At 41.2% G+C, this 14568-nt stretch overlaps 3 protein-coding genes across 7 annotated transcripts in view; 1 reads left to right on the top strand and 2 right to left on the bottom strand.

Moving 5' to 3' along the window:
- COA1 (cytochrome c oxidase assembly factor 1) overlaps nt 1-14568 on the bottom strand; it is a 120489-nt gene that overhangs the window by 73327 nt on the left and 32594 nt on the right. The window contains exon 1 of one of the 3 annotated variants that reach the window (XM_087713132.1): nt 5299-5391. The exons of the other annotated variants lie outside the window; for them this stretch is intronic. The gene's annotated coding sequence lies outside the window, so the exon portion shown is untranslated. Of the gene's footprint in view, nt 1-5298; nt 5392-14568 lie in introns of those variants that run through there. 3 annotated transcript variants of the gene reach the window in all.
- FIGNL1 (fidgetin like 1) overlaps nt 1-14568 on the bottom strand; it is a 37956-nt gene that overhangs the window by 15719 nt on the left and 7669 nt on the right. Inside the window, exon 1 of one of the 2 annotated variants that reach the window (XM_014060931.2) lies at nt 5299-5385. The exons of the other annotated variant lie outside the window; for it this stretch is intronic. The gene's annotated coding sequence lies outside the window, so the exon portion shown is untranslated. Of the gene's footprint in view, nt 1-5298; nt 5386-14568 lie in introns of those variants that run through there. 2 annotated transcript variants of the gene reach the window in all.
- BLVRA (biliverdin reductase A) overlaps nt 5806-14568 on the top strand; it is a 35374-nt gene continuing 26611 nt past the window's right edge. For both annotated transcript variants that reach the window (XM_087713128.1, XM_087713129.1), the window contains exon 1: nt 5806-6616. The gene's annotated coding sequence lies outside the window, so the exon portion shown is untranslated. The remainder of the gene's footprint in view (nt 6617-14568) is intronic.

Consider the following 14568-nt stretch of genomic DNA (forward strand, 5'->3'; position numbering starts at 1 on the left):
GGAGGGGAGGGTCGACTGGTTGGTCAGGGCCTCCATAAACAAAGGAGGGCCTGGAATCTGCTCCTTGTTCATGACCGTGTTAGAAAACATGGCCATGTCAGGGTCCCTAGGCGGGACCATGGGATCCCCTGTCCCCACCTTGATGGTCTTCCTCGCCTTGTTCAGGAGAATCTTGAACATGGCTGGAGGAAAAAGGCCCGAGGAAGAAGGGGCATGAGTGCCACCCTGAGGCGCCACCCTGCGTGAAGGAAAAGGCCCCCTGGATGTCCCTTCCAGAGGATCTGCAGAACGTTTCCTAGCCAAACCTGGAGAGACCAAAAGAGAGGGAGACCCCCTCCGCCTGGAATAGCTGCGGGACCTGGCCGAGGAGGCTGAAGGAGAAGGACTGAACTCCCGACAAGAATGCCCAGAAGGGGGCCTGATTGGTGACCGGGACCTTCTGGTAGAGGCAGGCCCTGCAGACTTGGCCTACCTTCCCGCCCTGGTGAAGGTCTTCTCTAAGACCTTGTGCCTCCTGGCCTCCTCCCTCGTGGAGGATCTAGAGGGGTGCTGGGCAGCGAAAGGCCTTACTGGGGGAACCACCGCTCCGAATCCCTGCTCCAGGCCCTCTTCCCCCCTCACCGGGCCTTCTGCCTGGCCCTGGGGAATTTCCGATCCCTCCTCCATTGCCCCACTCACGTGTCCCGAAGCGTGGAGGAAGAAAGAATTCAGGCCTCTTTAGGCCCCGCCGGAGCCTGGGCGTTCGGATAGTGTGGGAGGAACTAGGCCGAATGTCCCGGCCTGGCCTCTAGATTGGCTCTGTAAATGGGGAAAGGCCTTGTGCACGTGGCGGCAGTTAAAATGGCCGCCAGACCTCAAATAGCTTGTGTGGAAGGAAGAGGCCAAAGACTGTGTCGAGCGGCTCTTCCTGAATACTCGGGGGCAAAACCGGTCCTGCAATGCTGGGGGCCACGCGGCACACAGGCTTGTACTCCCCCCAAGTTGCCCCCTCATGCTAATACAAGCAGCCGAAGCATGTGGCAGCCGCCCGAATCAAACGGCAGCTCCGCGGGTGGCTTATGCGCACCTTGTGGCGCTGACGCCACTTCCCTCACCGATCTTGGCAAAGGAAAAATCTGCCTCACCCACAACTTGTTTGGAGCTGGCACCCCCAGTCCCAGGGATAGGGCTGAGGCTCCGGGCCTGCGGAGGGAAGGATAGATGCCCCACAGGGTCCTCCTCGACTGCCCGAGGCAGAGGACTGTCCCTTGGGGCTGCAGCTGCAATTTTAGAATTTAGGAATTTTTAAAAAGCCCAATTAGCCAAATACCAGACCAGATTCAATAAATAAATTTCCTACCTAGATACAATTCTCAACAGTGCTTGGACCAAGAGACTGAGAGGAAACTGGGCAAGAATGGAAGGAGTATTTAAGAAGTTTACTCTCAGTCTTTGGACCAATCAGGCTTTGAAAATACCCACACCTGACCACTCCACTTTCTTCCACTGGAAAACAAACTGAAGAACTTAATTGCTTTTTAAAAAAAAATAAGAAATGTACAAAAATGGAAGGAGGAGCATATATCCAAACAATAAAACAGATTTTCCAGCCCTCTCAGCCAGATCCTCTTCCTCCTGCCTCTTCTCTGATGCCGCTGTGGCCAGGAACGGCTTCTTTGGCTTCCTCGCGATCCTCTGGCCACGTGGAGGCAGCGTGGGCGCTCCAGGGCGTTTGGAAACCCCGGTTCGTTGCTCAACCCCTGAGGGGAGCAACGGAACGCTCCAGCAACGTATGAGCCTCAGCGGTTAGGGCTTGCCTGTGAGAGACTTGTGCCCGGTCCTCCTGCTGCCCGGCCAAGGTCCTCACTGAGTGTCTTCAGATTCACTCAGTGGCCAGGACAGCGTGCCGCCCCAGAGGGGCTAGTGGCAGTCCCGATCCTGCAGGAGGAGGCTGTGCACGGTGCAGGGAGGCAAGGCTCGACGGGTCCAACTGAATTTTCTTTAAATCCTAGTAAATTGCTGGAGATCCAGAATGAGCAACCTTTCACGATCGTTTGAGTCAGAAAAACTGGGGAATTCCTGGTGCCAGGGGCGTTGCCCAAAGAGCTTATCTGACTCAATCCAATCACGAGAGGATAAGGTCAACCCATTCTGGATACTTCTCCCCCCCTCACTATGGAGAATGAATACTTCTAAAACACTATTACTAAAGTGTTTGAGATTTCCACAAAATATTTATAGATTTATACCAACGAAGTGTAACCCTAGACTTCAACTTTCATAATGGAGACATATAGTAAGGATGTTATTTAGTTAGATGATAAAACATCATCAGGCATACAACTTTGCTCAAAGACCAACATGAATTCCATAGTATTATAGTGCTCTGATCTAAGTGATAAATACTTCTGCCAATATCAAGCATGTTTTAATTTACATAGTTAGGAACTACAAAGATATGATGAATGTTCCTACAAAATATATTTATCATTCATCCCTTTCACTGCAGATGAATGGAACTGAACTTCTAAACAAGCGGACCTGTTATATGCCAATGAGCTAGGCATCATTTTGGATGTTCAGAGGAAACAGCTGAAATAGGCATTTTTATCTTAGTTTCTGTCAATGTAAGCATTTCTGCTAGCTTTATTGGCAGAAATGCTTACATAGGCTCTGCAGTTGTCAACCAATTCCAGGAAAAAATTGTTTGGATTCAAGAATTGCACATTTACATTTTCATGCTCTGAAATACTTTTCTGCCTTGAAATCTAAAGCACGATACAGCTTTATGAGATACATTGTAATGTAAAACAGTATTTTCCACATTATCTTTAGTCTGTAGAACAAGGATTAAGTAATACAGATTTAATTTTGTCTATTATCTACCTATTAGCCCATAAATTTTGTTTCAGATTTTAGATCTTATCTACATTCAATTTATCAAGCCATACTTGTGTAATCCATAGAAAGAATCGTTTCCTATAATTCTAGTTACCTCCAATAAAACAGCTTGCATTAAAAGCAGATTTTTTTGTTCTTAGGCCAAGGATTCAATATTTACCAACCCTTACAAAAGGATTTTAGAAAATTGATAGTAAAAGCAAGGATTTCACTAGAAGTAAATCGGAAAAGACAACAGAGAAAATATTTTATTCCAGAACAGATAACGTTGCATAGAGATACCAGGGTAATAGAGGGAGTATTCATTCTTGTCTCCCTACCATTCTCCATGTAACGAAAGTCACTAGGTTGCTGGGAGAGCATTATTTGACTGCATAAGAAGTATACATAAGCAGTGTGCATCCCTGCCTGGTTACAAAACTGCCTCTCTGGTGTGTTTGTGTGTGTGTGTGTGTTTGTGTGTGTGTGTGTGTGTGTGTGTGTGTGTGTGTGTGTGTGTGTGTGTATGTAGGGAAGGTGGGGGGGAAGGGAGAAAGAGGGAAAGAGGGAGGGAGGGAGAGAGAGAGAGAGAGAGAAATTTCAGGGCCAAACAACTGCCACTCCCATCATATTTATATTCTTATGCTATTCAGTAAGATTTGTGTTCAAATTCACAATAAATTTCAACTTAATTTAAGCAGCTTTTCTTTCTTGTCCATGGAAATGCTCTGGATTCTCTTCTGCCAAAATTCCATCCAGTTTAACCTTATGCAAACTGCTGTGTAAATTTGAACCATCCTTTAACCAAATTCTAAAATATCTACCTATTCGTCTACATTAATAGGCATAGACCACAATACATTACTTCTAGCATAGAACAAGTGGCAAGCTAGTAAAGTTCAATTAACTTTTCCATAACTTCTCCTGCCAGTGGAAGTAGTTAAAATATGTAGACAATTCTATATAAATAAGACTAGGCATCGTAAATCTGTGTTTACTTGCCTTTAATTTTTTTATTTTATTTTAGTAACATAAAATAACATACAACAAAGCAAAGCATGATGAAATGTGTTTATCTGCAACACAATCTTTGACTCTACAAAGCTCTCCCTTAAATGGCAAACATTATCATGGGAGTTTATTGACCTTCTGAGATATATATGTATATGTATATGTATATCTAGATCTATCTATCTATCTATCTATCTATCTATCTATCTATCTATCTATCTATCTATCTATCTATCTATCTATCTATCTATCTATCTCTGGCCATATTGCTGGGGTTTTGGGAATAACCACTTTTCATAACAGTGACAAGCATGCCCTCCATAGATCTTAAAAAATAGGTCAAACAATCTGTCTATCAATGTTCTATAGCGCATCTATCATTCTAGAAAAATAGGAACTCTGGCTTGTTACTTTTGGCAAAACCACAAACCAAAGTTGCTGTTTGATGTAGCCTATAGCTACTAACCTACGTACTCATAAACAGAGCTATCATGCTTGTCAAGCCATTTCTCCTGGCGGTAAGTAAACGTGTTGCCTGTTATGGGGTAAGCCAGAAATCTAGCAGTATTCATAACAAGCCATGATTGCCAAAATAGCAATATAAATGCAATGACATCACAAAATGTCATAATTAGGTAACAAATCCCTGACACAAATACATAATCCCTGACATTCACCTAATAATACTAACATTCACCTAATAATACCATCATACAAAGGTTGTTTCCTGATTTCACTTACAAGCACTCATGTAAGAGAATCAGAAGAATTTATGTCTACTATTTTTGGCACAAAGGAAAATCTGTCAAAAATCTGTGTCCCCCCCCCCCCATATTTGCACTATATAACTATTTAAACATACTTAGATTTGTAATAATCTTAAGTGCAACCTTTTTTTTGCTAATTTTATTATTAGATTTAACTATTACAAACACAATGAAGCACATATTTTCTTTTGTTATATCTTCTCAAGTCTGAAAGAAAGATGGAGAAGAAGCTAAAGCTTACGCAAATACAGCAATAATTAGATTTTTTAAATGTTAAATCACACTATTATATTTTTTGTTTCTTGAAGTGCACTTCAGCTTATTTTAGAAATCCCAGCATGACTGACAACCTTCTAATTCCCCGGCTGTGGATTGAAGACTAAATTTTAATCTCAATTCATTGTTTATTTACATTGAAGTAAAACTGCTCGAATGCGAGCCTCTTTCTGAACATTATGCCTAAACGTAAAAATTTATTAATAAAACATCAAAATAGATTATAAATATTCTCATGGTACCGCAACGGTTGTGTAATAAAAATGTCTAAATTTAAACACACTACCCCCCCCCCAAAAAAAAGGCCCACCACGTTTATTTTAGTCTGTCTTTAAGAGAGCTGAAAATAATTCCTGTATGTATTTAAAGTCACTATAAAACTCACCGAATTTTAACATAGACCGCGTGGAAACTAAAAAGTCACACTCCCTCCCTTCTTGCAGCCATCTTGAAACTTCTGATCAGCTTTACCAACGAGTTTAGTAGACGGATTCCTAGAACGGACGCTGATTAAAGAGGCGGAAGAAGAGATTCCTTTACAGTATAAAGAGGAACAGTTCCATTTATGTTTATCAGTTAAGTGCGGGGAAATAGATTCCTTAATTTGGGGGTTCCAGGGGATGCGATCTTTATTATTATCATTTTAAGTCACTGCAACCCTCTGGATGAAGGACAATATGCGTTTGTTACAGTAAGGGATCTTTGGTGCTATCAGATCTTCTTGGGGCTATAGTTCTCAATGTTTTTTATTTTTGTTTTTTTAGTTGACAACTTTAAGACGTGTGGACTTCAACTCCAAGCTTTGGCGCGGGAAGTTGTTGAGATTGAGAAATATAACTGCACCTCCAAATTCCAAGTGGAAACAAGAAGAAAGCCATGGAAAAAGGTGCGTTTTCAAGAGGCAACTGGACTTTCTGGGATTGTTGGTTTGTTTGTTTTTTGAAGACGTTTCGCTCTTCAGCCAAGAAGCCTCTTCAGCTCTGAAGAAAAAGCACCTTTGGATGATTGAGAATCTCCATAGACATAAAGCCACGGAAAGCTTTTTCCGTTTGTCCTGGTAATTCGCCAGGGATCGAGCGCAACGCGATGTTAATCCTAATAAATTTCGGTTCAACAACAGCTCAGTCACTTTCCGTCACGGTTGAGCCGATTATCCATGTATAGAGGCTGTTATTAAATGTAACTATGAACAGAAGACAGTAGGTCAACTATCTAGTTTTTTCCAAAATATTCTCCAGGGAAGCTCTGGTCCGAATCATCCCGATTTAAAAATGGAAAATGCCGTCCGTACCACGCGAACATAGAGAAATCACCACGACCTTTCGCGTTTCTTCGGGAACTAATCTGATTCTAGTGACTAAAAGACTTCCAGAGAAGGCCCGCCCCGTTTCTTACTAAGAGCACCAATCGGCTGCAGGTGGTACCCCTTAACTCCGCCCGTTTATTATCGGCGATTCTTGATTTTACCCTGCTGAGGTTTCACCTGCTGTAGTCTGAGCTACGTATTTGCGTTGATAACCGGAACGGGGGTTTTCCTCCTGAATTGCCACTCAAGAGAGCCGAGAAAGGGAGTAGTGTTTCGTTAGCCAGCAGCAGAGACTTGGCTACCCGCGATTTGTGCAAGGGGCTACAAGTAAAACAGCTGTGCTTCTAATACGGGGTTGATTGCGTGAACGAAAATCTGCCAGAAACTGGAATAAAGAGTAAGCGAAATACCCTCTCCTCTGTTAAACAAAATTATGTAGCCTTGTGTGGTACTTTGTCAAACGATGATGCGAAATGACAATCCTGTGTAGAGAATGTGCTTTGGCCGGTGTGTTCGACATTTCTAAATGACATACCGGTGTGGGGGTTTTCCTTTTCAGTGGAGTGGCACAAGAGAAATGTTGCCTGGATCCTGTGCCTTTATTCCACATAGGAAAGGAAAGTTGTCCCTTCAAGTCAGTCTTGACTCCTGCACTTTCCTTGACAGTACTTTTGGAAGTTGCTTGTTTTTAGGTCAAGAAAAAGGAACTAGCTCAAAGTCACTGGCTTTGAATCTAAAGAAAAACTAGAACTCACGTTTTCCTCTTTGTAGCCTGATATTTTCGTCATTTCACTAGTGCCAAGAGGAACTGTTGAATATTTTAATATTTTAACGAACTCCAGATTAAAGGAGGTGAGAAGCATTTTTTAGAAAACTGAGTAATTAATTTTTAAAAGCAATTGCCAATGTTTCTAATTTCTTGCATATTTAAAGAATGCATCTATCATACAAGGAATTTTATAAAGCCAAGATAAATATATAAAGCAATTACAGGAATAGAAAATTGGATGAATCTTGGAGAGCAGAACTTGGTTTTTGAAGATTTGAGATCTAGGACTCAATGGTAAAAGAATAATAAAAACCAATTGCCCCATGGATGAGTACAAAAGTGTACATTAGTGCACTTCAATGTACTCAATGTACAAGTACTCAATGTACAAGGGGATAGAAGCTAAAGCATATGGAAAATTATTGCAGGAACTTGCTATGTCTAGTCTAACAAAGAGAAAGACTAGGAGTGACATAATAACAGTCTTCCAATATTTGGAGGTTAGTCACAGAAAAGAGTGGAGTTGACCTATTCTGAGGCAGGACAAGGAATAACATGTAAGCTTATTGATCTAACTTAGAATTAAAGAAAAAAATTCCTGTCAGTAACAAAATTAATTAGTGGAAAGACTTGCATCCTGCAGTTGTGGGTGCTGCGTCACTGGAGGATTTAAGAAGAGATTGGACAGATTGAGCAGGTCATCTACTCAAACAGAGGATTGGACTAGAAGACCTCCAAGATCCCTTTCTGTTATTCTGTATAATGAGGGGGAAATTATTTTAAATGTTTAGTCTAAAGAGATGTTAGTAAATCCACTAAATTTGCAATTTACATATCTTGTGAGAGTAGTTCATAATAGTAAAGGACAGCAATATTATTAATACAATAGATTGTCTATTCAGATTTCTTGTAGGTATTAATAAAGTTTGACCATGTCATTCATTTCATTTGTATAGGTTGTCCACCTATGTTGCTGTTTCTGCAGCAAAAACTATAGTTATTAAATGCTTTGACACACATCCAAAAAACCCAACCCTTTAAAACCCTCCTAAAGTTCAAAAAGCAAATCTCCAAGAAATAAAAACCTAGCATACTTCAAAGTAGAGTTAATGGCTGTTAGTAAAGAAAGTGAAAAGGGAGTGGCATCGCTAGAATCCTGAATAACAACATTCCAGTGGTGAGTTCCTACCTGGTTGGACAGGTTCAGCCGAACCGGCAGTGGTTTGGCAGCCTGGGTTGCTGGAACTGCAGCGACTCAGGCCTGCTACACTCTCAAACCAGTTCTTGGGACAGCGCCATAGGCGCCGCCATCTTGTTTTTCGCTTCTCCGCATGCGCAGAGTAATTTTTATTGAACTGAGCATGTGCACGCTCATGAGCAAACCGACAGTAATGCCTGCAACATTCCCTTTTACAATATTTTGTTGCAGGTTCTAGTTTCTCTGCAGGAAGCTAGTTCCAATGTCTTGTCATGACCAAGATCTTATTCATAGGGTAGAAGCAGATTATGTTCTCAGCAGTTGAAGTTACCAAATATTTTTTTCAAATATCACTTTTCCCTTGGCAATGTCAGTATTCTTTTTTTTTTCCTTATACTACTTTTATAATGCATTTTCATATTTGTTTGGCTATGCTGCTGCTGCTTTTCTGTTGCTATATTTCACATGCTTACAGCATTTTAACTTTTCTCTGATAGTAACCCTAATGCATTTTTTTACTATTGTTTCCGTTTTTCTCTTTCGAGCAAAAGTGGATTAGAAGGCAAGAAATTCTTAATTATTTATTTTTCATTGAGATGACTTTTTCATTTTTCTCCATACCGAGTTGCATTCCTAAACAATCTTTAAAGTTTCCATTCCAACTGCATAATTCTGCATACAGATCTTCCCTGAAAGAAACCTGGGATAGCTATGTGACCTCTCTTTATTTCAGAGCTGTATCATGACTTATGGCAGCACTCATGCTGTAAAAATAGATTGTAAAATGCATGTGTGTTTTTAAATTCTTCCTCACCCTGCAATTACACTATAAGTTATAGGTGGTACTTGTTGACAATAAAAGCTCTTGTGGATATTGTATTGTATTATATTAATTAACGCATACTGCAGTTTTGTTTAGGAAACATAGCAGAAAATTAAAAGAAATAATATTGTGGACCTTAACCTTGTTTGATACAGTTATATTGAGGGCAAAATCTACCCTCTGTGCTTGATACTGGTTGACTCAGCATTGGCTTGCAGAAATGAGGAACTTGAAACTTTTCAAATTTGCGGTATCGCATATCCCCATCACTTTTGCCATACTTATCATTCACTTATTACAGGTGGACCTAGGGCAATTCATTGTGGCCAGCCTGCCGCAGGATAACTCACTGCAGGATAATTCACTGCTGTATTAATAGTTTCATTCACTTTTATTATTGGTGACCATGTTTTCATCAGAATTATTGTAACTCATGTATTTTTGGATTGACTTTATTTTATTGATATTGGCCATGTTTCCATTGAAATTAATTTTGTATTTGTGAATTGTTCTGCAGCAATTTGGTCATGGTGAATTGTCACATTCTGTCACAGGTCGCCTACATTTAGCACTGTTCTTTGAAACACAGTGGATGTCAGCAAATCTTGGTGTACAATATGGTAAAGAAAAAAACCACATCCTTTTCGGATTTCTTGGAATACATAATTTTCTTGTATGGTTAATATGGAAACATTTCTCATTTATTGTTCAGAAAAATATTTTCATATTCAACTTCAAATCAAGTCAAATTTTAAAACTACTATTACAACCAATAAGCCAAAAAGCAGAACAATAAAATACACAGACCTGTAATTATTAAACTTTTAAATGCAATAAAATTACAAAAAATACATGATTATAGCAACTATGGTACAAATAGTGGCAATCAACAAATTTTATAGTAAATCTCACTACAAAATAGGATAGGACGGAAACAAGAAATGATAGTAGAAAATCAGACTATCTGGAAAGACATGTCAGAGATAAAATATTGGTACATGCCTATTTGAGAAAAACTGATAAATTGTAGAGTTGGATACACACTAGTTTGAAAAATATCTCAAAAATATTGTTCAAGGTTACCCACGGCAGCTTCAAGCCCTAGTGGACAGAGACTTTCCAAAGAAAGACCTAAGGACTACAGTTTACTGTTATCTTTTATTAGCCAGGTTGATTTAAAATAGTATCTGAGAACCAGTTGAGCCAGATTAAACCCACAGATTTTTTTAAAAAGTTTCAACCAAAAATTAAGGAATTGGAAGTAGGCCCTGTCACCCACTGAACAAGATTTTTTAATTATAAAACATCATTCTTGATGCAACTTGGAATATCATAAACTGAAATATGACCTTAGCAAGAAAAACTTTGCAATCTGGCTTGGGTGTAGTAGACCGGGACCTGTTTTGGTCTGGTACAGTAGACCTGGGAGGCGTGGGCAAACGTTTGGGCTAGGCCACGTGTCAATTTCAAAATGGCTGCTGGAGCCCCGTCGGAGTTTTTAAAATGCTCCGCTTCGCCGCCGCTTGAAAGGGCTAGCCGCTGGTGGCTCACTAAAGCCCCCGATGAGCTTCTGAGGACTCAGAGGGAGCCTGTGACGAAGGAGCGGCTGGAAATTCTGTTAGGCTCAGCTGGGTTGCTGGTAAGCGCAAGGAGGTTGTGTCAGCATGCGCAATGCGCTCGGTGCCTCCTCGTCTCTTTTGCACCAAAAAACCTCCAAATCGAGCCACCCATGCTGTGGGTTCTTCTGCGGCTGCGAACGGTCCCTGGCACCCCCGCAATGGCCCCGGGGATCAACACAGGGAGCCTGGCCCATGGAGGGAAAGGGGAACTGCCCTACGGGCTTTCCCCACCGTATTAGGACAGCAAGGACTGTCCTATCTGGGCGCAGCCGAATTTACTCAATTTAAGTAATTTAAGTATTTAGAATAGTCAACAATACGAATTAAAGCCAGGAATTGTAGAAATCTCACTAGTAAAAATGTTTCCTACCTAGAGAGCCAAATCAACAGTCCTAGGACCAGAAAGACTGAGAGGAAACTGGGAGCCAATGGGATAGCTGAAGGCTAAGAAGTTTTATCTCAGTCTAATGGACCAATCAGGCTGTGATAAAACCCTGCCATGACCCCTCTCTCTACATCACCGGAAAATAAAATGTGCTCCCTTAATTAGAAGAATTTCAAGATAGGTTTAGGGCTATGTTGGGCCACACAGATAAATGTGAGTTCCAAGATACGGACATCTAGAAATGCACCCAAGATATTAATTAGTATATACCTGCTCACTGAGGTCTCATTAACCTACTGTTATACAAACACTAGCACTTTATGTTTGTGATAATTTATTGCACATTGTTTTAGATGAAAAGGCAATGCCTCAATGCCCTTCTCATTCCCACATGAGCAACAGATAAAATTACTACATCATGCCAGTTTGGTCTAGTAATTAAATCATTGGCCTAAAAAGCAGAAGACTCTGAAATCTAGCCACACCTTAGGCATGAAAGCTGGGTGGCTGACATTGGGCCATTCACTCTTTCTCAATTCACATCACAGATGTAGAGAAAATAGGAGGAGGAGGAGGAGTATGTTCACCATCTTGAGTTGTTTATAAAAAAAAAATAAAGGTGGGAGAAACAAGACTAAGGTACAAGGCTCGAATTGCATAACTTGCTAACATTGGGAAATGATGATTAGAAGTTGAGAGAGCCTGAACTAATGTATAAATTAAAAAAGTAAAGGGACTACAATATACTTTTGCCTTATCCCTCTTTCAGTGAAAATAGCTCCAAAAATATGCCTATAAGGAGAATCTTTCAGACAGAAAATTTCCTTACAGGCATATTTTTGGAACCATTTTTTTGTAAAGCATTAGAATAAAGTCTGAATAAGGAGGATATTTTATCCGTTGAGGAGTTCTCAAGTTCTTGCCATAGCTGCTCCTTTGGAATCAGATCAAAAGATGATTTGAAATCCACAAAGACTCCAAAAAAGCAGTGAAGTGAATTATATTTTCAGCTAAATGGTGCAAGACCAGTGAGCTCATCTAAGTTTGAACAATCCCTTCTAAATCTCATCTGTTTCTCATTGAGGACATTTTCACTTTGCACTCAATCTAACAGTTTTAAATAAAGATACTGGTATAGGTAGTCCTCGACAACACAGTTCCCTTAGTGACAGTTCAAAATTACAGTGGCACTGAAAAGTGACTTATGACCATTTTTCACACTTACAATCCCAGTGTGTAAGTGCAGCATCCCCATAGTCTCATGATCAAAATTTGGATGTTTAGCAATTGACTCATATTTATGGGGTCACACAATCACCTTTCACAACCTTCTGACAAGCAAAGTCAATGGGAAAGCCAGATTCACTTAACAACCATGTTCACTTAACCACTGCAGTGATTAATTTAACAACTATGGAAGATCATAAAATGAGGCAAAACTCATAACTGTCTCACCTAGCAATAGAAATGTTGGGTTCAACTATGGTCGTAAGTTGAGGACTACCTGTATTAAGCAAACTAATCATTCTGTAGTCAGCAGGTTTAAGTCAATTTCCTACATTCCTACAGAGAGGGATAAGTACAGGTAGTCCTTTATTTATGATTATAATGAGCCTGTTCATTCCAGTTTTAAGTGATGGTGACTGTTAAGTGAGATAGCCTATTTTAATGATCCTTCTCTGCTATCCCTGATATGATTGTTAAATGACCATGCAGGTCATTAAATGGAACATGGTATGCCTCAAGGATTTGGAGAACTTGGGAAACTTGGTGCAGACTCAGACTCTCTGGGCTTTCCATGGCCACCAACACCCCTGAGACACCCCAAGCTCGGCTTGCTGCTCTTCAGGGTCCTGATAGCCCTTAGACTTGCTTCTATTGTCCCACAATGCTCCATAGGCCTTTCCCACCACCAGGTCCTTGAAGGCCCTTCTCCCCCCCCCCCAAGCCCCCACAGGGAGCTCATACCAACAACATATCCTGCATTAAGTGATTTTAGCCCTGGATTTCATCTAGTTTCCATAGTAAGTCTATGGACTAAGCTTGTGAATACTACTATAGATAGATGGTCACTGTTGCTTATGTATAATCTTTATAATGATCCTACAATTCTCTTTTCAGCTAAGGCTAACACGTAATGACTTTGTAATCCTACTAAACATGGACATTATACTTCCTTTACTTTTTTTGAAAGGGTCCATGCTAAATTCATAAGAGCTATATTCCACATAGCACCTTGCATTCCAAATATTCCAACGACAGGCTGTCTAAAATCAAAACAGGTGACTTATAGCATAACATAATATATTAACTGAAGTTAGTGTCACACAGGTTTCAATTCTGTCTTTATTGCAGACAATATGGTTTGGAACAAATTCAGAAAAATATCAACACCTTGGCTTTTCCAGGCAGTGATGGTTATGAGCAGAGGTGGATTGCTCCCAGTTCAGCTCGGTTTAGCCCAGTACGGTAGTGGAGGTAGAGGTGGCGGCGGGAGGCTCCGCTCACACACCCGGATGCTTCTGCACAAGTGCAGAAGAGTTGTGCATGAGCACGAGCAAGTCAGTAGTAAATCAGTTAGCAACCCACCACTGGTTACGAGTATGCACTCACTGCATTTAAGCAACTTATTAAAGTCCTAAAACTCAAACAGGATCTGTCTCGAATACCCAACAGTTTTTTTCTAAGCAGTCAAGGCACCTTTTACAAACCAATGAGAATAAATAATTGTTTCCAAATTCCAAAGACAACTAATGTCAATGTGCTTCAACACTTTCTCCATAACAGTTTGGAGGACCAATACAAAAATAAAAGATCTCAATAAGCTTGGCTCTCTTTCCAGAAGCCATATATTGGCAGATTCATCTAAACCAGTTTGGTGAACCTTTTTTGGCTCGCATACCAAAAGCGGGGGGAGCTCAGGAGGGATCATGGATGGGTGTGCCACACCCATAATGCAATGTGCGACCCCCAGCATGCATACATGCATGACCAGCCCCCCCCCCTCCATTTTGTGCATGCATTTTACATCCTCCCCAGGCTCCAGACTCTTTATAGGAGCCTAGGGAGGGCAAAAACAGCCTTCCCCGCCGTCCTGGAGGACCTCAGGAAGCTTTACGAGCTTCCCTGAAGCCTCTGGAGTGCAAAAAATCACCCCTACAGGCAAACCGGAAGTTCAGGAACAGACTTCCGGTTTGTTCGTAGGGCCAGTTTTAGCCCTCCAGAGCCTTCAGGGGCCTTCCAGAAGCTTTCCTGAACGCTCTGGGGGGCAAAAAAACAATCCTACAAGCAAACCGGAAGTCACTTCTGGTTTGTCCATAGGGCCGTTTTTAGTCCTCCAGAGGCTTCAGGAGGCTTCCCTGAAGGCTCCGGAGGACGAAAAATGACCCTTCTGGTTTTCTCAAAGGGTCCTTTTTTGCCCACCTGAGCCTTCAGGGAAGTGTTCGGAAGGCCCCTGAATGCTCCCAAGGGCTAAAACTGGCCCTACGAGCAAACCCGAAGTCCATTCCCGAATTACCGGTTTGCCCATAGGGCTGTTTTTTTTGCGCTCCGGAG

The sequence above is a fragment of the Thamnophis sirtalis genome, unplaced genomic scaffold (genome assembly GCF_051295495.1).
Source record: "Thamnophis sirtalis isolate CommonGarterSnake01/CBP01778 unplaced genomic scaffold, rThaSir2_p1.2 scaffold_4, whole genome shotgun sequence".
NCBI classification, from domain to species: Eukaryota; Metazoa; Chordata; class Lepidosauria; order Squamata; family Natricidae; genus Thamnophis; species Thamnophis sirtalis.